The following is a 24,290-nucleotide window of genomic DNA, read 5'->3' on the forward strand; positions in this document are numbered from 1 at the left end:
GCCCTACTTATTCAAATGTCTTTCTTCTCCTCCGGACTCTGGGCCAGAGGAGGGGAGGAATGTGTCTGTGTTGGACAGTGCCCGGTCCAAGGCATGGCAGATAGTAAAAGCTGAATTACATTTTTGTTGAAAAGTGAACAAATGAATACCTATAGTCATCCATTTAAAGAAATGTCTATATAATCAACAATCATATGCTATATTACTTTTCAAATTAGACAAATTAAAAAGTGAATTACAACCCCTAGTGTTGGCGAGAATTTAGGGACATGAGAACTCTCAAACACTTAGGAAAATGATTCCACAGAATGAAGCAAAGTCTTCAAATGATTATTTTATTTTTTGGCTTGGGGAATACATTCATGGGAATTTATGCTAAAACAGTAATTTGGGAATATGTGAACACATTTGGTTCCAAAGATATTCATCACAGTGTTGTTTAAATTGTGCAAAATTGTTAGCCCCTTAAATGGTCAACAACAGAGGATTAGCTGAGAGAGCTACAATTTACATAAATGATGGGATACTATGAAGGTGCTAAAACATTAATTTAGAAATGTTTTCATGACATGGGAAGAGGTTTACGATCTACTCCGGAGGGAATCAAGCAAATACAAAGCCTTATGTAACCATGATTCTATTTTTGTAATAACATTCATGTACAGAAATGACAAGAATCATGCATGTTAAAATGTTAAAGAAATTATTACCTGTGGTGTGGTAAGATTTTGCTTTTAATGTAACCTTTCCTCAAAATCGAAAGCAAAATGAAATGAACCTATGCACTAAGTCACTGGTTTAAGCCATGCAGAGAGGAATTAATTTAAGTGAATATAAAAAAATAGTCATTTGGCTGTATATCTTAGTGGGATGTACGTTAAGGACAAAAAGAACATCAAATAAAATGTATTTCCTTTTTAGTAATTATATTGTTAATTATTATATTGGTATTTCTATTTGGAAGCTAGTTAAGTAAATTATATGAAGACACGAGGAATTATGTTTATGTCATCAGTAAATAAGATACTCAGCTTAACAGAACAAGTGAAAAATAGAAAAGAATTTAAATAAAAACCAGCAACCCTAAATTTGAATTGGAAATATCAGTATAGTCTCCCGATGCATGTTCCCTCTTTTTAAAAGATTTTATTTATTTGAGACAGAGACAGGGATAGAGATAGCCATTTGAGAGAGAGACAGAGAGCACGAGCAAGGAGGAGGCAAAGAAGCAGGCTCCCTGCTTAGCAGGGAGCCTAACGCAGGACTCGATCCCAGGACCCTGGAATCATAACCTGAGCCGAAGGCAGAAGGTTAACCAACGGAGCCAGCCAGGTGCCCCTGATGCATCTTCTCTTAAAACACACATTTCCTACCTCTGTCCACTGAACAATCCCAGAAACCAGGAGCAGTCTAGCAATACGGGTGCTCCTAGCATCTGTACTGTGATCACTAAACAAGATTTTCTACTGAAACAAGCCAGAGCTCCATAGAGAAATGGCTGATTCCAGAACTGGGGCAGGAAATGTACAAGAAGGTACTGGATCATCTTATCTTTCCAAAGGAAATGAGAAAAAAAAGGCTCCTGGGTCATGTCAGAGGGCTTGATGGCCTGCTTAAAGAGACTCCCTAGCCAGAGAGGGCTCAACAGTGGATTGAAAGACATCAGCTCTGTTAAAACCATGCACAGAAGATGTAACAACAGCAACTGGTTTCTTCTGAAGAATGGAGGGGAACCCGCTCACTATTCTGAAAACCAGCAAATAAAGGGAAAGAATCCAGCATTTTCCTGCCTTTATTTTATACTGTACCTCAGAGTAACCAAATGGTTTACTTGAGATTTCTCTTTAAATGGAAGTATTCCCACTCAATAATGATGACAGGATGACAGAATCAGAGTGTCCCAATTTTTCACCCTCCAATGCAATCACCGAACCATGCAGTCACCCGCAATGACTACTGGCATCACAAAAAGAGAAACTACCAGACATCTTACACCTCTTGATGGAAATAGATGACACCACTTGTGGAGTTTTCTAGCCAAAATACTGAACCTATAGAGATACACATTATATGGCACCACAGGGATGTGATTAGCAATATTTAAAATATAGGAAACTCTGACATCATCAACTAAGAAATAGCAAAGAAATTAAAGAGATGATTGAGAACCTATAGACAAAGAGATTTAAGAGGTATTAGCTAACAGCAAGGGATGGGTTTGTTTGGATCCTAATTTGAGAATAAGAATAAGGCAAGGTACAAAGAAAGAAAAAGAGGCCATCTGGGAAATTTTAATACTCACTGGATATTTAAAGATATTAAGAAGTTATTGTTACGTGTTATATGTAATGATGGTATTGTGACTATTTTTAAAAATGTTTATCTTTTGGAGATATATGCTAAATTATTTCTGGAAAGAATAAGCTCACTGGAACGCATAACAGATGCAGGCTCTTCTGCATGTTCACTAATTTTTTTTAGGTCCTTGGGATCTTTTCATTTTGAAGACTCAACATGAGACTTATATCTTTTTTTTTTAAGATCTTATTTATTTATTTGACAGAGAGCGAGCGAGAGCAAGAGCAGGAACACAAGTAGGAGGAGTGGGAGAGGGAGAAGCAGGCTTCCCGCTGAGCAGGGATGCTGGGCTCCATCCCAGCCAAAGGCAGACGCCTTCGAATGAGCCACCCAGGTGCCCCAGACTTATATTTTTAATGTTCAGAAATGGTCTATTATTTTACTGATCCTTGCCACATCTTCATTTATTCCGGTTCTGAATTCTGTAATTCCCTTGGGTATATAAGGTAACCTAGCCTGAGTCTGTTTCTCTTTTCTTCTCTAAATTCATCATTCCAGGATAATTTTATTACTTTGGATTAAGTGACGTTGATCCAAAGCAACTCTATCTGATATGGGATATGCCAGCAACTAGATTGTACATCAGCTACGTAATTCTGTAATGGAAAAGACTCTTCAAACATGAAAAAGAAAAGTTATATTTTATGCTATAGAGAAGCAGCCTGAGCAAGGAGCTTCAGAATCACTAGGAATAATATTAAGCATTTGAATCCATTACACAAAGGCAGCAAATAATTCTATTTTCTTGGGTCAACTACTAATTGTGCTGTAATGCTCTCAACACTTACATCTGTCATTGTTGGGAAATACTAATGGAATGCTTTAGAACAGGAATTTGAGAGAACTGTTGGTTAATGAAGACACAACTCCCCATGTGTACCTAAATGTATGAGATAGGACCAGGCTAATTTTAGAGTAAAGATGGTGGTTTCAGAACACTACAGATAAATACCTCCACAGTGTCTATAACTGTAAGACAGATAAATTGAATTTGTTAAAAAGGATTGCACTGAAACAGCCCAAACCATATTCCTGATCTAATTAACTTGTTTACAAAGCTTAATTGATTTATTTTCCCTAAAAGGTCTTTCTGTGAACTTCCCTACAGATACTGTTGTTCTTAAAAGTCTTCCAGGTAGCTGTTACTGAAATCCAGTCCAAAAAATAGGTTCATTTTTCCTTTTAAAAGGGAATATATTTCCTCAGTGAATGGAATAAGCAGAGGCCAGCTTCTTAGGCAGGGTTGACCAGATGCACAGGGATGTCTTCAGGAATCTGTTCCTCTAGTCTCTTGGCTCTGCTGTTTTCTGTGTCAACTTCATTCCCTGGCAGACTCTTTCTACCCTAGTGGCACAGGAGGTCACCAGTAGCTTCAGCCACATCTTACCCAACTGAAAAGGCCCTAACTTTTTGTTTGCCTTACTTCTGTCACATTTGTATCCCTAAATACATCACTTAGCCAGGAGCATGTTGTCCCTTTGTCAAGTTTGGGTCCTCCATATAGCTCTGGAATCATATTATGGGTTCAACCCATAAACAGTGGAGGGTGGTTCTTTGATGGAACCTCATACCTTGCTACTTAGAAAGGGGAAATGCACGCCAGGCAGGCAAATGCCACATTGGACATCTATTGCAGAAGGTGAAGTCATTTTATATATACAAATCACTACAGGGTATTGATGTGGGAAACAAAGGGAGAGGAAAAATTATTAAATTTCCTTACTACTTACAGGTCACTGACAAGTCCTTGAAATAGGCAGAGTGACATTCCTCTAGGGACTTAACTGCCTGGATATTAACACTTTGCTAAGGGCAAAAGGCAACCTTGGCCTGACCCCCAGGATCCTGTAAGTCTTCTTTAACATGTAAAAATTCCTTGAGAAATTTCCTTTTATCTCTAAACCCCCCAAGATATGTGTTGGCAATCACTCCCCAAGCATATACACATCTGAAGGTTCTCAAACAAAGGTTTTTTTTAGATGGGAATAAATGACCTTTTCCCAACAATAGCTAGCTCCCTCAAGGTCCTGGAAACCGTGCTTCCAAAATTCCTTAGAGACTTAAGGAGACTCTAAGTCTCCTTAGAGACCTAAGGAAAGACTAACCCCCTCCCAACTTCAAAGTATATACTGGGCCCCTCCTCATGACCCCAGGGCCGCTCTTCCTGCCCACGGGTCCTGTCCCCATGCTTTAGTAACACCACCTTTTTGCACCAAAGACGTCTCAAGAATTCTTTCTTAGCTGTTGGCTTTGAATCCTCATGTCTTTTCCAACATTAATATGGCCTAACCTGGTCACTTGCAGGTTAAGGGAATGGTAGCAGGCCTGACTTTGGAAGCTTATGGAAGCTTTGCTGCTCTGTATTTAGAGGTAAGAGGAGGAGGGGTTTGATGAGAGCACAGGTGCCAAACTCTTGATCTGGTTTGTTTCTTCCTTGGAGGATGCAAAGGCAGTCTGTCAGATGTGCCTTTTCTGGCAGATCTTTAGTTTTTCTAAAGGCTTATAAAAAAGAAGCTTTTTGTTCTTTGAGATTTTAGCAATGTTAAAGCAAATCCCCACTAGATATCTTCCCTGAGGGGGAGCATTTGACAATTGCTTATTCATTCTTGCTTTGGCACTGTCAAAGGCTACCTGATGGAATGACTTACTGGAGAACATGAAAAATGCTGCACTATGACTTTCTACTTGGTCAAACAATGCCTGTGACACATCCATAAAGATATGGTCAGCCACCTGGGAAAGGTGGTATCTAAGTGATGTTTGAAGATAAGATGTTCAGTGAAGTGTCCTACAGGTGGGTAGTTTTAAGTCTAGTAAAACTTTAGCTCACATGTATTGAGTACTGACTATATGCTAAATGATTTGCTATGCATTGGGGATACAAATAGAAATATTATGAACGTGCACTGGTGCGATACAATGATTTATAATTATAAATATATATTTGGTTTTTCAGGCCCAGAGTTCCTAAAACCCTTGGAATTTCCTAAGTGTCTTTTGTTATGTTAATGAGATAGCTTTTGCACCTAAGAAGGGAGGGGCTGGCTGCCAGGGGAACCAACATTGTGATTCAAGGGTTGGAATGTTCAGTCCCACCCTTTAATCTCAGGAGAGGGGAGAGAGTGGAAGTCGAATCAATCACCATTGGCCAGAGAGTTAACTAATCAGGCCTATGTAATGAAGCCTCCATAAAAACCCAAAGGACAGGCTTGGAGTTCTTTTGGTTGGTGAACACGTGGAGCTGGGGAGAGTGGTGTGCTCATTGACAGCATGGAAGCTCCATGCCCCTTCCCATATACCTCACCCTATGCAGCTCATCAGTCTGGCTGTTCATGCATATCCTCTAATATCTTTGGCAATAAACAAGTTATTTATTTTAAAGATTTTATTTGACAGAGAGAGACACAGTGAGAGAGGGAAGACAAGCAGGGGGAGTGGGGAGAGTGGGAGAGGGAGAAGCAGACTTCCAGCAGAGCAGGGAGCCCGATGCGGGGCTCGATCCCAGGACCCTGGGATCATGACCTGAGCTGAAGGCAGGCGCTTAACAACTGAGCCACCCAGGTGCCCCTAAACCGGTCATTTAGTAAGTAAAATGTTTCTGAGCTCTGTGAGCTGCTATAGCAAATCATTTGAGCACAAGGAGGGTGTTGTTGGAACCTCCAGTTTGTAGTCCACCCAGGTTGGTCAAGTTTAACAACTTGGGCTTGTGACTGGCATCTGAAGTGGAGGAGGGAAGGGTGTCACACAGGACTGAGCCCTTCACATGGGGAATATGATGCTGTCTCCCAGTAGACACTGCCAGAATTGAGTTCAATGATAGGACACCACCCAGCTGGTGTCCTGGAGAATTGCTTAGGGGTGTTTTAGGGGGAAACCCCCCAACACAGACACTGGTTATTGGTCTCAGAATTGGGGTACAAATATATGGCTCCTGGTGTTAATAGATTCGGCCTGCTTATAACAGGTGACTCATCAGAATAAGTCAAAGGGGAACTTTTCGTGTTTAAACAGAGTTTTATTCCTAGATCTACTGATAGAGTGAAAAGGTTAAAAATATTTGATTTTAAGACTTTTGTCCTAAAGCACCTTAGTTCGAGAAGCACAGGTATAAATCTCTGAAAAGGGTAGTTTATTTCGTCTGATGTTATGTAGCATCAGGATAGTCTTTAATTGATGGCTTTTTTTTTAAAGATGTTATTTATTTGACAGAGAGAGACACAGCAAGAAAGGGAACACAAGCAGGGGGAGTGGGGTGAGTGGGAGAGGGAGAAGCAGGCTTCCCACGGAGCAGGGAGCCCGATGCGGGGCTCAGTCCCAGGACCCCAGGATCATGACCTGAGCCGAAGGCAGATGCTTAACGACTGAGCCACTCAGGCGCCCCCTTGATGGCTGTTTCTTTCTGTTTGACTAGAGACCAAGGTTTGCTGATGCTTCTGAATATCTAAAATGATTTCCATTTGGTATTTGGCTTGCTTATGTACAGAAATACATTATTTAATTGGGTTGAGAAAGACCAGACCATGGTGGTTCAAAAACCCTGGGGATGTGGCTTATGTTTGTTAGCACCCAGCTATCTCGGGTTCTTATACGCCAAGCTCACTGTCAACCTTCGACATAGAAGTCAGCAGGAAAATATTTACGTGAGTGTCAAGACCATTGTCTTTTTTTTCTTCAAATGTTTTATTGTCATGTTAATCACCATACATTACATCATTAGCTTTTGATGTAGTGTTCCATGATTGTTTGTGCGTAACACCCAGTGCTCCACGCAGAACGTGCCCTCTTTAATACCCATCACCAGGTTAACCCATCCCCCCACACCCCTCCCCTCTAGAACCCTCAGTTTGTTTTTCAAAGTCCATCGTCTCTCATGGATCGTCTCCCCCTCCAATTTACCCCCCTTCATTCTTCCCCTCCTGCTATCCTCTTTTTTTTCTTAACATATATTGCATTATTTGTTTCAGAGGTACAGATCTGTGATTCAACAGTCTTGCACAATTCATAGCGCTCACCATGGCACATACCTTCCCCAATGTCTATCACCCAGCCACCCCATCCCTCCCACCCCATCCCCACTCCAGCAACCCTCAGTTTGTTTCCTGAGATTAAGAATTCCTCATATCAGTGAGGTCATATGATACATGTCTTTCTCTGACTTGACTTATTTCACTCAGCATAATACCCTCCAGTTCCATCCACGTCGTTGCAAATGACAAGATCTCATTCCTTTTGATGGCTGCATAATATTCCATTGTATGTCTTCTTTATCCATTCATCTGTCGACGGACATCTTGGCTCTTTCCACAGTTTGGCTATTGTGGACATTGCTGCTATAAACATTGGGGTGCACGTACCCCTTCGGATCCCTACATTTGTATCTTTGTGGTAAATACCCAGTAGTGCAATTGCTGGATCGTAGGGTAGCTCTATTTTCAACTGTTTGAGGAACCTGCATACTCTTATCCAGTGTGGCTGCACCAGCTTGCATTCCCACCAACAGGGTAGGAGGCTTCTCCTTTCTCCACATCCCCGCCAACATCTGTCGTATCCTGACTTGTTAATTTTAGCCATTCTGACTGGTGTGAGGTGGTATCTCATTGAGGTTTTGATTTGGATTTCCCTGATGCTGAGCGATGTGGAGCACTTTTTCATGTGTCTGTTGACCATTTGGATGTCTTCTTTGGATAAATGGTAAAGACCATTGTCTTAACATCTATGCCTGGTGCAGGGAAATCACGCATGTAATGGATCAGAAGACCTGTGCCAATTTAAAATTCTTTAGAAATGCCATTCTAATAAGCATTCTAACTACTGTGGATGATAAATTAATGTAAACATGGTCTTCCTTCTTTTTATTTACTTCCTTAAATCTCAGTGGGAGATTTTAGAATTGGTCCCTGTTGCTATCACATCAGGTACACAGATTTCTTTTATGTGTGGGGTGGAGGTGGGGATCTGATGCAGGGGCATTTAAGCCCTGTTTGACTAATGCAGATTTCCAAATTTGTGTTTACCAAAACTAAGACAAACTGCACTCCAGGAAGAAAGTTTTCAAGCAAATGGTTTCAGGACTAATCATTGGTTGCATCAGTACCACAGGACAACTCTGTGATCAAGGAAGTCTGGAGTCTTATCCAGTTCTCGAGGCTCCCAAAATATTGAAAAATAAAGGAACCTTGATTCAATATTATAAAAATTGGAATATATTTTAAATATTTGCATTGAACAATGCTTTTCTTTCCAAGCAACGTGCAATGACTATACATGACCTTCCTTGATGATGCATCTAGCAATTACTGGCTGGACATTTGTGAATGTGAGGCTGATACCATGAGAAGCAGAAGCACAGAGAGAGAGCTGGGTGCTTGAGTCCCTAATTGAATCACTGAGTCACACCTCCCCAGAAATCTGGTAGATGCCATGCTGCCGACTCTATATAGTTGAGCCAAACGATTCCTTTATTTTCTAAGTCAGGGCAAGCTGGGTGTTGGCTTGCAGCTGAAATTCTCCTCACTGATACAGACCTGGTCCACCTACTGCCCCTACCTTTCCTACTCAGCTCACACACAATACTAAGACTATCTTTATTTAATTGAGAAATTAATTATAGCTGGAGGTCTGTTGTATAGTATGTGGTTGTTTTGTTCTCTGTAACTGTAAACACATTTGACAAGTCCTCTTACTGACTTGACTAAAGGGATGGATTGCTGATATGACATAATTCTAGCTATTAACTGTCAATCCTTTCATCTTTAAATAGGCTGTCTTCTCTCTTCTTTACATTGATTTGACAATTTATACAGCTTGAAATGTTTCCACATGCATTATTTCACCTGATCATAAAGCCTTGCTTAGGGCGTATAGAAGAGGCATTTCCTGCTTTTTCAGAGAAGGAAGCTGAGACAAGAACCTGCCCTGGGCCAGTGTGTGAATAAGGTCCCAGGCTTCCCAGGAAGGCTGTATGCCCTCTATGGTTCCTCATTGGTTGACCAATCCAATTAGTATCCATGCATAAGTAAAAGAACACAGGGACTCAGGCCAATCTACAGAAGGACATTTATGAGGCTGCGCAACAGAAATCCAGAGGCAAATGGGATCTGGGCATGGACATCAGGAGCTTTTATCTGCATTTCTCTGGGCTCCCTTCCCTTCTGGGTATAGGCTTCATCCTCGACTGGACAGTGGCATGGCTATAGCTTCTTAGGCATCACACACAGACACAACAATGTCTGAAAAAAGAGGGACCGTTTCTTCCCCCTTTTCTTGGGGGTTTAGGGATTATTTTATATATATTATTTTATATTATTTATTATTTATATTGTGGTATTATTGTAGTGTATTTTTAAAAAATTTTTATGTTAATCACCATATATTACATCATTAGTTTTTAATGTAGTGTTCCATGATTCATTGTTTGTGTATAACACCCAGTGCTCCATACAGAACGTGCCCTCTTTAATACTCATCACCAGGCTGACCCATCGCCCCACTCCCTCCCCTCTAGAACCCTCAGTTTGTTTTTCAGAGTCCATCATCTCCCATGGTTCATCTCCCCCTACGATTTCCCACCCTTCATTCTTCCCCTCCTGCTTTTTTTTTCCTTAACATATATTGTATTATTTGTTTCAGAGGTACAGATCTGTGATTCAACAGTCTTGAACAATTCACAGTGCTCACGATAGCACATACCCTCCCCAATGTCTATCACCCAGCCACCCCATCCCTCCCACCCCCCACCACTCCAGCAACCCTCAGTTTGTTTCCTGAGATTAAGAATTCCTCATATCAGTGAGGTCATATGATACATGTCTTTCTCTGATTGACTTATTTCACTCAGCATAACACCCTCCAGTTCCATCCATGTGGTTGCAAATGGCAAGATCTCATTCTTTTGATGGCTGCATAATATTCCATTGTGTATATATACCACTTGTCCTTTATCCATTCATCTGTCAACGGACATCTTGTCTCTTTCCACAGTTTGGCTATTGTGGACATTGCTGCTATAAACATTGGGGTGCATGTACCCCTTCGGATCCCTACATTAGTATCTTTGGGGTAAATACCCAATAGTGCAATTGCTGGATCGTATGGTAGCTCTATTTTCAACTGTTTGAGGAAACTCCATACTGTTTTCCAGAGTGGTTGCACCAGCTTGCATTCCCACCAACAGTGTAGGAGGGATCCCCCTTGTCTGCATCCTCACCAACATCTGTCGTTTCCTGACTTGTTAATTTTAGCCATTCTGACTGGTGTGAGGTGGTATCTCATTGAGGTTTTGTTTTGGATTTCCCTGATGCCGAGCGATGTTGAGCACTTTTTCATGTGTCTGTTGGCCATTTGGATGTCTTCTTTGGAAAAATGTCTGCTCATATCTTCTGCCCATTTTTTGACTGGATTATTTGTTCTTTGGGTGTTGAGTTTGATAAGTTCTTTATAGATTTTGGATACTAGCCCTTTATCTGATACGTCATTTGCAAATATCTTCTCCCATACCGTCGGTTGTCTTTTAGTTTTGTTGACTGTTTCTTTTGCTGTGCAAAAGCTTTTTATCTGGATGAAATCCCAATAGTCCTTTTTTGCCCTTGCTTCCCTTGCCTTTGGCGATGTTTCTAGGAAGAATTTGCTGCGGCTGAGGTCGAAGAGGTTGCTGCCTGTGTTCTCCTTTAGGATTTTGATGGACTCCTGTCTCACATTGAGGTCTTTCAACCATTTGGAGTCTATTTTTGCATGTGGTGTAAGGAAATGGTCCAGTTTCATTCTTCTGCATGTGGCTGTCCAATTCTCCCAACACCATTTGTTGAAGAGACTGTCTTTTTTTCCATTGGACATTCTTTCCTGCTTTGTCAAAGATTAGTAGACCATGTAATTGAGGGTCCATTTCTGGGCTCTCTATTCTGCTCCGTTGATCTATGTGTCTGTTTTTGTGCCAGTACCATACTGTCTTGATGATGACAGCTTTGTAATAGAGCTGGAAGTCCGGAATTGTGATGCTGCCAGCTTTGCTTTTCTTTTTCAACATTCCTCTGACTATTCGGGCTCTCTTCTGGTTCCATACAAATTTTAGGATTATTTGTTCCACTTCTTTGAACAAAGTGGATGGTGTTTTGATGGGGATTGCACTGAATATGTAGATTGCTCTAGGTAGCATTGACACCTTCCCAATATTTGTCCTTCTACTCCATGAGCATGGAACGTTTTTCCATTTCCGTCTTCCTCAATTTCTTTCATGAGTCTTTTATAGTTTTCTGAGTACAGATCCTTTGCCTCTTTGGTTAGATTTATTCCTAGGTATCTTATGGTTTGGGTGCAGTTTTAAATGGGATCGACTCCTTCATTTCTCTCTCTTCAGTCTTGTTGTTGGTGTATAGGAATGCTACTGATTTCTGTACATTGATCTTATATCCTGCCACTTTACTGAATCCTGAATGAGTTCTAGCAGTTTTGGGGTGGAGTCTTTTGGATTTTCCACATAAAGTATCATATCATCTACAACGAGTGAGAGTTTGACTTCTTCTTGGCCGATTTGGATGCCTTTGATTTCTTCTTGTTGTCTGATTGCGGTGGCTAGGACTTCTAATACTATGTTGAATAGCACTGGTGAGAGTGGACATCCCTGCCGCATTCCTGACCTTAGGGGCAAAGTTCTCAGCCTTTCCCCATTGAGAATGATATTCGCTGTAGGTTTTTCATAGATGGCTTCTAGGATATTGAGGTAGGTACCCTCTATCCCTATACTCTGAAGCCTTTTGATCAAGAAAGGATGCTGTACTTTGTCAAATGCCTTTTCTGCATCTATTGAGAGGATCATATGGTTCCTGTTCTTTCTTTTGTTAATGTATTGTAGCACGTTGATTGATTTGCGGATGTTGAACCAACCTTGCAGCCCAGGGATATATCCCACTTGATCGTGGTGAATGATCCTTTTAATGTAGTGTTGGATCCTACTGGCTAGTATTTTGGTGAGAATTTTTGCGTCCATGTTCATCAAGGATATTAGTCTAATTCTCCTTTTTGATGGGGTCTTTTTCTGGTTTGGGGATCAAGGTAATGGTGGCCTCATAAAACGAGTTTGGAAGTTTTCCTTCCATTTCTATTTTTTGGAACAGTTTCAGGAGAATAAATATTAATTTCTCATTAAATGTTTGGTAGAATTCCCCTGGGAAGCCACCTGGCCCTGGGCTTTTGTTTGTTGGGAGATTTCTGATGACTGCTTCAATTTCCTTAGTGGTTATAGGTCTCTTCAAGTTTTCTACTCCTTCCTGGTTCCATTTTGGTAGTTGATACATCTCTAGAAATGCATCCATTTCTTCCAGGTTATCTAATTTGCTGGTACAGAGTTGCTCATAATATGTTCTTATAATTGTATTTCTTTGGCGTTAGTTGTGATCGCTCCTCTTTCGTTCATGATTTTGTTGATTTGGGTCATTTCTCTTTTCTTTTGGATAAGTCTGGCCAGGGGTTTATCAATCTTGTTCATTCTTTCAAAGAACCAGCTCCTAGTTCCGTTGATGTGTTCTACTGTTCTTTTGATCTCTATTTCATTGATTTCGGCTCTGATCTTTATTATTTCTCTTCTCCTGTTGGGTTTAGGCTTTATTTGCTGTTTTTTTCTCTAGCTCCTTTAGGTGTAGGGTTAGGTTGTGTATTTGAGACCTTTTTGTTTCTTGAGAAAGGCTTGTATTGCTCTATACTTTCCTCTCAGGACTGCCTTAGCTGCATCCCAAAGATTTTGAAAAGTTGTATTTTCATTTTCTTTTGTTTCCATGAATTTTTTTAATTCTTCTTTAATTTCCTGGTTGACCCATTCATTCTTTAGTAGGATGCTCTTTAGCCTCCATGTATTTCAATTCTTTCCGACTTTCCTCGTGTGATGGAGTTCTAGTTTCAAAGCACTGTGGTCTGAAAATATGCAGGGAATAATCCCAATCTTTTGGTACTGGTGGAGACCTGATTTGTGACCTAGGATGTGATCAAGCCTGGAGAATGTTCCATGGGCACTAGAGAAGAATGTGTATTCCGTTGCTTTGGGATGGAATGTTCTGAATATGTCTGTGAAGTCCATTTGGTCCAGTGTGTCATTTAAAGTCTTTATTTCCTTGTTCATCTTTTGCTTAGATGATCTGTCCATTTCAGTCAGGGGGGTGTTAACGTCCCCCACTATTATTGTATTGTTGTCAATGTGTTTCTTTGCTTTTGTTATTAATTGCCTTATATAATTGGCTGCTCCATGTTAGTGGCATAGATATTTACAACTGTTAGATCTTCTTGTTGGATAGACCCTTTAAGTAGGATACAGTGTCTTTCCTTGTCTCTTATTACAGTCTTTGGTTTAAAATCTAATTTCTCTGATATAAAGATTGCCACCCCAGCTTTCGTTTGGTGTCCATTAGCATGGTAAATGTTTTTCCACTCCCTTTCAATTTGGGGGTGTCTTTGGGTCTAAAATGAGTCTCTTGCAGACAGCGTATCGACAAGTCTTGTTTTTTAATCTAATCTGATAGCCTGTGTCTTTTGATTGGAGCATTTACCCATTTACATTCAGGGTAACTACTGAAAGTTATGAACTTAGTGCCACTATATTGCCTGTAAGTTGACTGTTAGCTGTATATTGTCTATGATCCTTTCTGGTCCATGCTGGTTTTAGGTGCTCTCTTTGCTTAGAGGACCCCTTTCAATATTTCTTGTAGGGTTGGTTTTGTGTTTGCAAATTCCTTTAGTTTTTGTTTGTCCTGGAAGCTTTTTATCTCTCCTTCTATTTTCAATGACAGACTAGATGGATATAGTATCCTTGGCTGCATATTTTTCTTGTTTAGTGCTCTGAATATATCATGCCAGTCCTTTGTGGCCTGCCACGTCTCTGTGGATAGGTCTGTTGCCAATTTAATGTTTCTTCATTACAGGTTATATACCTATACCTATACTTCTTCTCCCGAGCTGCTCTCAGGATTTTCTCTTTGTCTCTGAGACTCATAAATTTTACTATTACATGTCGGGGTGTTGACCTATTTTTATTGATTTTGAGAGGGGTTCTCTGTGCCTCTCGGATTTTGATGCCTGTTTCCTTCCCCACATTAGGGAAGTTCTCTGGTATAATTTGCTCCAACATACCTTCTGCCCCTCTCTCTCTTTCTTCTTCTTCTGGGATCCCAATTATTCTAATGTTGTTTCGTCTTATTGTATCGCTTATATCTCGAATCTGCCCTCGTGATCCAGTAGTTGTTTATCTCTCTTTTTCTCAGCTTCTTTATTTTCCATCATTTGGTCTTCTATATCGCTGATTCTCTCTTCTGCCTCATTTATCCTAGCAGTTAGTGCCCCCATTTTTGATTGCACCTCCTTAATAGCCTTTTTGATTTCGACTTGGTTAGATTGTAGTTCTTTCATTTCTCCAGAAAGGGTTTCTCTAATACCTTCCATGCTTTTTTCAAGCCCAGCTAGTATCTTAAAAATCATGATTGTGAACTCTAGGTCCAACATCTTACTAATGTCTGTACTGAGTAGGTCCCTGGCAGACGGTACTACCTCTTTTGTTGTTGTTGTTGTTGTTGATTTTTTTCCATCTTGTCATTTTGTCCAGAGGAGAACAGATGATTGAGAGAACAAATTGCTAACAGGGTAACAATGTCCCCAGAAAGTATACTCAAAACAAATCAGAGAAGACCTGAAACCAGGGGAAAAGAAAGGCGAAGAAAGAAAAAAGAAACAGTGAAAAAAAAAAAACAAAAAAGATAAAAACAAAAAGAGAACAAAACAAAACACAATATGATCAAATATGATCAGGCTGGTGCATAGATCAGTGCCACACACTAGATTTTGGGTGTATTTTGTTCCATTAGAAGAATGTGCCTTCCAAAATTTTAAAGAAAGAAGGACTTAAATATGTACAAAGGTTGATATGATGAAGGGATGGAATATGACTGTAATGAAAATATAAAAAAAATTTTAAAAGGAATTGATAAGAAGCTGTTTGAAAAAAGAAGAGGATTTAAAAAAAGAAAGAAAAAAGGGGGAGAGAATGTGATCAGGCAGGAGCCTAGAACAAAGGCATACAGTAGATATTTAGGGTATATTTTGATCTGTTAGAAGAAACTGTATCTCAAAATTTTAAGGAGAGAACATATATATATGCCAAAAATAAGGGTAACTACTATGAATGGATAGATTATGACTCTAGAAATTAAAAAGAATTTTTTTTAAAAAGGGATTGATAAGATGTTGGTTGGAAAAGGGAAAAAGTAAAATTAAAAAAAAAAGACAGTTAAAAAAATTAACACTGAAAGACTACAGAATCATGGTAAAAAAAACCATGAATTCTATGTGCAGTATTCCCCTAGTGCTGGAGTTCTGCCATTCTCATTGATCGGTAAACTTGGTCTTGGCTGGCTGTTTTTGCTGATCTTCTGGGGGAGGGACCTGTTGCCATGGTTCCCAAATGTCTTTGTCTGAGGCGGAATCGCCCCACCCTTTTCTGATCAGGGCTAAGTAATCTGCTCGGGTTTACTCTCGGGGAGCTTTTGTTTCTTGCATGCTTTCCGTACAGCTTTGTTGGATGAGAGTGAAAATGGCAGCCTCCCAATCTCTGCCCCGGAGGAGCTGAGAACTCGGGGCCGCTCCTCAGTGCGCCCCCAGAGAAAAGCAGTCAGTCACTCCCGTCTCCCTGGTCTCCGGCCGCGCTCCGTGCTCACCCAGCCTGTGACGGAGCGTTTCTATCTCTGGCACCCGACCCCGTGTGGAGTTTCCAAACCCAGCAGATCCCTGCGGTGCACTCCCGCGCCGCTCCTCCCCGGGGAGGAAGGAGAGTCTCCCCAGATCTGCCGCTCGTTGGGTCCCTGCTGGAGGAGCAGTGGCCCGACTGTGCAGCGGATCACGGTTTATGGGAACCCCCAGCTGAGAGCCAACGCCTTGGCTCCGTCTTTGCAGCCGGCTTCCTCGCTCCAATACCTGGGAGCTCTGCCACACTCGGGCACGCCCGGTCTTTCTGTGACCCGAGGATCCCGAGACCACTCTGTCCCGTGAGGGTTCCACCTCCCGCTTAGCCACTGGAGTGACGTCACTCAGCGGAGCTGACTTCTAAATGTTTCGATTTTGTGCTCTGCAGCAGAAGCGGCCGACGGAGGCCCCCTCCCCCGCCCTCTATCCTCCCGAATATCGCCTTGGATTCACTTCTCCGCACGTCCCACCTTCCAGAAAGTGGTTGCTTTTCTGTTCAGAGTTGTTGCCATTCTTTTCTTCGATCTCCTGTTGAGTCTGTAGGTGTTCAGAATGGTTTGATCACTATCCAGCTGAATCACTGAGACCAGATGAAATCCAGGTTTCCTACTCCTCCGCCATCTTGCGCCACCCTATTGTACTGTATTTATTGTATTTCCTACAAATACCCCCAGCAAACATTCCCATTTTGTCCTGCACTGGGTCCATGCCCACCCCTCAACCAGCCGTTGGAAGCAGAAGGTGTGTCCATGATCTGCTTACAACAATCAGCAGACCACAACTGAATGTTAGATAGTAAGTGTCAGTACTACCACTGCATTGGTTTAAAATAAAACGATTTAGGAGCCCCTGGGTGTCTCAGTCGGTCAAGTGGCCAGCTGTTGATTTCCACTCAGGTCATGATTTCAGGGTGGTGAGATGGAGCCCCATTTTGGGTTCTGCACTCAGTGCAGTGTCTGCTTGAGATTCTTTCCCTCTGCCCTCCCCCACTCTGTATGCGCGCTCTCTCTCAAATAAATGAATAAATAAAATCTTTAAAAAAAAACAGTAAAATGGTTTGAATATATAGTAGTTCAAGAGAATTGGCCTGGCGTCTGGTGGGTTGTTCCCATCATGGTTCCCCAGTTGCTCATGCCTCCCTGTATCCATGCACGTGGGTAGTCCCGTCCCACACCAACTCAGAGCTTGGCTACAGGACTCGTTTCGATCAATGAGAAAACAGTGAATGCTACCTAAGGGGCTTGGCTTCTGGTTGCTCTTGGGACATGTGGCAGACTAAACTTTGTCCTCCCCAAATTCATAGGCTGAAGCCCTGAGCCCCAGTGTGACTCTATTTGGGGATGGGGCCTTTAAGAAGGTACTTAAGGTTAAATGGGGTTATAGGGGTAGGGTCCTGATCCAATAGGGCTGGTGTGTTAAGAAGAAGAGGAGATGCCAGAGCGAGTACATTCTCTATGTGCAGGAGGACACAGTAAGAAGGCAGCTGTCTGCAAGCCAGGACTCGTGGTCTCACCAGAAAGCAACCTTGCCAGAACCTTGATCTTGGACTTCTAGCCTTCAGAACATGAGAGAATGTTTCTGTTATTGAAGTCACACAGTTTGTGGTATTTTGTTATAGCCAACGGAGGGGACTAATTCAGGAACCCCCTAACAGTCATGACGGGAACAAGCCAGGGCTAGTCTTCTGGACAAAGAAAGACACAAAAGCTAGTGACTTTCATTGCCTAAACCTGTAGCCAGCAAATCTGCAGGCATGTGAGTTAGGCCACTGACCACCAATTGACCACAGATGCATGAATGAGTCCAGCAGGTGTAACCAATATAAGAGCTATGTAGCTGAGTCCAACCCAAACTGCTGACCCAAAGAATGAAGAGCCAAACAGGTGGATGTTTTAAGCTACTGAGTTTTGGGAACGTTTTGTTACACAGCAATAGATAAGTGATCCACATGGGAAATACAGAGTTTTCAGTCACACGCTTTTTTTGCTCCACGGGAGGACTTGATTACACATGCTCCTGCTAGTCTGATTTGGAATACAATTTATTTATCCACCTTACAGGTTAGAGCCTATTTGCAGGGATCAGGCAAAGCAAATGAGCAAGGCAGACTGGATACAAAAATAATCACAAAGCTTGAGTTTTTTTTTCATCTTTGGATAAAGACACAGATACAGAAATACTCTCATACCATAAGAAAACAGGGTAGGTGGGATGCTTAATGACAAGTGCATGCACAGTCTCAGTGACAGGAACACTCTAGGGAATGGTGGGGACTGGGGAATTGGAGTAGGCATACCCTACTAAAAGGGATGGTTACTTTTCAGCTCTGGCCTTGTTGCCATGTGGGCATGTGGGCTCAGTGTTTTGTTACTAGAACTTCCAAGTTTTCAGAAGAAACCAGAAGTATGGATTTTTATATAAACTCTAATTTTAAAACATTGAATTAACGGTAAAACACTGTACAAGCGAAATAAAGCTCATGTTAGCCTGGACTGCCTCTTTAGACTGGTCTACACACACTAGCTAACACAAAAGTTAGAAATCAGTAAAATACAGCAATGTCATGAAACTCGTTTGACAAAACTTTTACTTTCCCATTGACTGGGACTTGCATGTGTGCAGCAGACACGTGCAAATGGAACAGTCGGCAGAAAAGGTGGTCCTGAATCCAAAATATAATAGAAGATGAAACAATGAAAAAGTTACAGTCTGTGATTGCAGGTCTTTCTGCCTCCAAGCTCAGAGAAAACAAAAACAACCAAAAACCTAACATGGGCAAACCGAGAACAGAAAGTATTTCAAATTCAGAAGACAAATAAATGAGGGTTTGAGCCCCTGCATTTCAAAATAATTCTCCGCCAGATGGTGAATTTTTTTTGACATAAGGGGCCTGACTTTATCTTTGTTATCCTTGGAAGCTGGAAGCACCTAATCCAGGTTAGGTTAACAAACGACTATTCCTAATGGGTTTATAGGTGATTAACATAAGGGATGAGTATCAGCAAGTGGGCTCGTGTGCCTCATGAGCATGTAGTTAGTAGACCTGGCTTTTTTCTTGTCTGCTCTTCTGTTTTGAAAAGGTAGTTACCTAACTTCTGTTTCTTCATTCCTCATGTGTAAAATGAGGATAATAAAAAATACCTACCTCATGGTGTTACCAAGATAAAATGAAAAGCTGCTTGTAAGCTGCACAGCACAGCCTGAAATACAACATGGGTTCCCTGGATGTTGTTACCGAGCTTGATGGCCTAGTTAGCTTTAAACAGTGGATTACCAGGTGAGTTGATAGGAAGAAACGTAGCATATTTAACTCCTCAGGGACACAACTTTTGAATAAAGCAGTATGAATTTGGACTAGATTAAGTAAAAACGTTCTTTATATGGATTCTGGAGAATCAGCTCAGGTCACATCTTGGGCAGAGGCCTAAGGAATCTGGAAGGAAACCCAATGCTGTTTCCAAAGCATTTTCTACAGCAGAGGCCCAGATGCTGCCCTGGGGAATGATTCTTTGCTATAGAATTGGCCATTTTCAGCATCACACACTGATGTTGTAATGAGGGGGATAAAGCATGTGAGTCCACAGCGGCTGTTTATGGAGTACTCGGTATATTCTAGTTGTTCTTGAACGAGCAAAGAGAAATTGCATTCCCTACGCCGGTAGAAGCTTGTGGCTTTTCATTTTCTGCCTCTTTTTGGCTATTGTTGCTTTCCTTTTCACTTTGCCCTAATAAGGAATGTTCTCTCTAGAGCAAAATAGACGCCAATCTTAAGCATTTCTGAAGGAAGAGCTATTGTAGTTGGAAACTACTAAATAATTTTCAGAGTATTATTTTGCCATTATTACTAGGCTTTTACTATTATATCCCTGATGTTAGCTGGGACCTCCTAGTCCTCTGAGATGTGGGCAAGGTCAGTGCTGGCCCCAATCGCATACTCTGCAAAAGGAAAAAAACCCTCCTGTTGCCCAGCAGCTGGAGAGAGTGGTGAATGGGTGGGTCAGCGGTGGGGGTTGGGGGTGTTTATCCGGTGCCTTTGCCGCCTAGCTAGCAGTTTTAGTGAATGTGGGCTGTTCTGCTCCATGTTGATCCAGACGGAAAAAAACTTCTTTACCAGTTCCATAAACTGATCCTATTCACATACAGCATATGTGAATACAGCAAACTACTTTTGTTTTTAAATTTTTTTTTTTTAAACTAGAGAGTGGGGAGAATGCGGAAGCCCTCTGCATCATAGAATAATTAAAAATAACTTCCAGGGGCCTAGACAGACGGTCATTGCTCTTGGAATACCCACTGACCACGCCACTGGTCACTGGGGGGTTCCCCAAACACTCTCAGTATTTCTTGCCCCGTCCTCAGATTTGTCCTGGAATTCCCCAGCCCTGGAACACCTGCCTTCTCTGCACAGCTCCCCCCACCCCCCGAGACCCCGCAGCTGACCCATCCGGAGCCAGCCGGCAAACAGGCACCCCTTTTTCCTAGGCACGCCTCCCTCGAACGGCAGCTGAGATTCCGAGAGTAGTCTTTTCCTTGGGTTACATTTTCCCGGAGGGCGGCGGACCCTCTGGCTGACGCGTGTTGCTCCTGGAAAGCCAGGGAGCCCCGCGAGCTGTCCGGACTGCCCTGGCTGGACAGACACGTCACCCGGCCACCCCGCGTCCTCGCCGTCCACCGAGAGCGGGGCCACCTGCGCAGCTCACGCGTGTCTAGCAGCCCCGTCAAAACTTAAAAGCGAAAAGGCCAACGTAAGTACTGACACGATGTTTTAACCCCATACGTCCAAAATATTACCACTTCCACATGTCATCAGTATAAACAGAATTTAAGGAGACAGCTTACCGTTGATTGGTCTTGGGAATCCAGAGAGTGTCTCCGCCGCGGCGCACCTGCTCTGGGTCCGCGGGCCTCAGGACTGCACCGGGAGGTTCGGGGGCGGGCGCCAGGCCGCGGTGCCGGGAGTGGGGGCGAGGCCTGAGGCACCCTGCCAGGCCACAGCCAGCTCGGGGTTTCCAGAGCCTTCCGCTCTCGCATCACGGACTCTGAAGGCACAGCGCCTCACACCCCGACCGCCGGCCAGCCAGCGCGGACGGCAGTGCCGTCGCGCAGGTGCAGAGAGTCACTTGGGCAGGCTGTGTCACGTGTCCAGAAATGGGCTGAGCTCATTGGCTCATCCGCGCTCCATCCGGGGATCTGGGGCGGAGCTTGTGGGCACGCGACGTCAGGAGTTGTCGCGGGAAGTTGCAGACGGGAGCACCGGGAGGGCTGGGAGACCCCGATACGGAGGCCAGTAGCCTGGGTAGGTGGCAGGGTAAGTAAGCAAAGGGACTTCCTTCTGAGGCCCAGCGTGGGCAGCCGGGAGATGAGGAGGTACTAACCCTGCCTGTGGAACCTCGACTTTACAGAGGTTCAACTGAGCTCGGGCACTACAGGGCCCACATGGTCTCCAGGCCACACGCTCTGTCACGTCTGAGTCCTTGGAAAGGCTCCCAGGGTGGGAAGGGTGGGTAGAGCCGCTTCCCAGGGACAGGGGCGGGGGGAGGAGCCTCAGATTCCCTGAGCGAGCATGGGGTCAGCCGGTGGGCGACGCCTCTCAGTGACCTCCCCCAGGACTGCGGGTGGGGGACTAGGCCACAGATGAAACTTGGGGTCCCCCGCGGCTCCAGCGAGCATTTGTAGCCTACCGTCAGGTTTACTTTTGAGCTTTGTTTTGGTTACCCATCCTCCTCTTTCAGACGTTTGTTTTATCTGCCCATTATTAAAGTTGCTCTGAGGTCCTTCTGTGCCTCGTGAGGAGGGTGGGAGGATCCAAGACGGGGTCTGGGGCGGGTGGTGGGCGAGCCGTGAGGGCGGTACACGAAGGCACAGGTGCTGTGGGCGTTGTGGTGGGGGCGCCGGGTGGTCCTGGTGAACCCCGTGACCCTGGTGACCCCAGCGACCCCGAAGGCCTGGGCAATCCCGGAAGTCCCGGCACTGAGGGAGAGGCGGGCGCCGCTTCTGCCGGCGTGCACCCGATGGAGCAGGCCCCCCGCGCGCCAGGGCCTGATGGAGCTGCGGCACCGGCGGCTGGAGGTCCTGGGGGCCAACCGCTCTAGATCGCCCTCACCGTGGAGAGCGGAGATTGCCCACTGGTTCCTGACTTCACATGCTGAACTCCGAGGGCCAGTTCGGCAGGAGCTCGATGTGAACGTCACCGTCCTGACTGTCCGATTGACTGCTGAGGACCCTGGCCAACTCCAAATGTCCATCACCTCCTGTCTTGACCAGGTTTCCCGGGTGATTCGGACCATGCAGCGCGTTGTGCCTCCCTTTTTTGCTAAGCCGCAGCAGGATAAAGGGGGCTAAACCCAACTGCCTGTCCCGTTCTAGGCACCTCGCTAGGGCACTGATGCCTGCAGTGGTTGCCACTTCATGACTAGGGCCTAATCTCTTGCCTGTACTGGCCCGTGGGTGCTTGGGATTCATGTGTTTTGTTTGGTAGTTAAATGTTTAATAAATACAGAAAATAAAACAACAAAAAAAAATAAAGTTGCTATGACCAGTCTGCCAAGAACAGTTCTTAATTCAAATAATTTTTCTTTTTTTAATTTAATTTCTTTTTTTTAAGATTTTATTTATTTATTTGACAGAGACAGCGAGAGCAGGAACACAAGCAGGGGGAGTGGGAGAGGGAGAAGCAGGCCTCCCGTGGAGCAGGGAGCCCGATGCGGGGCTCGATCCCAGGACCCCGGGACCATGACCTGAGCCGAAGGCAGACGCTTAACCGACTGAGCCACCCAGGCGCCCCTCAAATAATTTTTCTTTTAAGGTGTGTGCGTTTTCATTGTTCTTGTACGTATTCTTTTCAGTTCTTGACTCCACCGTGTCTTTCGTGTGTGAATGCTTCCAGATGAAATTCTGTGTTTTCCAAAATCACAGTTGTCTTCTGTATAAAATCCTGCTTCATTTGCAAGATTTTCACGTTTCCTTCAAAACCAATTTGTCTTATCCTTTTAGATGCTGCCAACATCTGCCTCTTAAGGAAGCAACTGGCTGAGAAAGACTTGGTGCGGTGGACAAGGGCAGGCGCTGAAAGTAAGTGGGCTGGGTTCCTTGAAAGGGGCTAATATTCTCCCAGGTGCTTGTAGGCGAATGTCTTTATGTTACGCTAACTCTCCCCGACACAACCTTGTAACTGGGGACTGGGTTAATGTATACTCAGCTAACAAGATCCTCTTGTATTCAGTTTGAAGTCTATTGCTGTAGAGAATCCCTGAATTTGCCACTGGAGGATCATCTTCCTACCCTTTAGCTCTTTGATTAGTGGTGTACATATGTGTGAAGGGGACAGTTGTCACTGAAATTACAGACAGCTGAATGGCGATTTGAATTGCATGAGCATTAAGGTCTTCCTTGAGAGCGATATGCAAAACCCGTGGTTAGAATGATTTTATTCACGCATCAGGAAGTATAGATAAATCCCCTAGACATCAACACAGCAGGGGACACTCTGAGAACCTAATTCTAATGAATATACATTTTGGCTTTTCTACTAGGAGGGAAGTAGGGCAGAGGATTTATTTAGATCTTCGTAATTAATAGCCTAGTATATTAGTCAGGGCCATTACAGGGCTCTTCTGTTTCTCCAGAGAAAAAGAACCCGTAGGAGATACAGATGTATATATGTATGTATGCATATGGTCACATATCTGTGTGCGCAAAGAGTCACTGTAGGAATTCACTCATGTGATTAAAAAGTCCCACAATCTGCCATCAGCAAGGTGGAGAACCAGGGAAGCGGTGCAGTTCGGTCCAAGTCTGAAGGCCTGAGAACCAGGAGCACCAATGTCCAAAGGCAGGAGAAGATGGATGTCTCACTTCAAGTAGACAGACTGAATTTACCCTTCTTCTGCCTTTTTGTTCTATTCTGCCTCTCAGTAGAGTGGATGATGCCTGCCTGCACTGGCTAAGGCATCTTCTTTACTCGGCCTACTGATTCCCATGCTAATCTCTTCATGCGTACACAGACGGGCAAACGCGATTTTATAATCATGAAGAGGGAGGTAGAAATTGTTGCATTTTCTACTCCAGGATAAAAACACCTTCTCATGGTAAGCCAGGCATAAAAGCACATCATGGCAGGGGCATTGGGATTGTTCGTGTTCTGGGTGGAGTTGCACCTAGAGGCTTTTCAGATGCGATCAGAGCCTTGTCTGTAATGAAATGAGACATTTCTCTCGACT

General features: G+C 43.5%; 1 pseudogene; it reads right to left on the reverse strand.

Moving 5' to 3' along the window:
• LOC148161978 (phosphatidylinositol transfer protein beta isoform-like) overlaps nucleotides 1-21,790 on the reverse strand; it is a 35,317-nt pseudogene extending 13,527 nt beyond the window's left edge.
• Nucleotides 21,791-24,290: the final 2,500 nt, after the last annotated feature.

The sequence above is a fragment of the Eumetopias jubatus genome, unplaced genomic scaffold, assembly GCF_037043125.1.
Source record: "Eumetopias jubatus isolate StellerSeaLion01/CBP00866 unplaced genomic scaffold, mEumJub1_p1.0 scaffold_32, whole genome shotgun sequence".
In the NCBI taxonomy this organism is placed as follows: domain Eukaryota; kingdom Metazoa; phylum Chordata; class Mammalia; order Carnivora; family Otariidae; genus Eumetopias; species Eumetopias jubatus.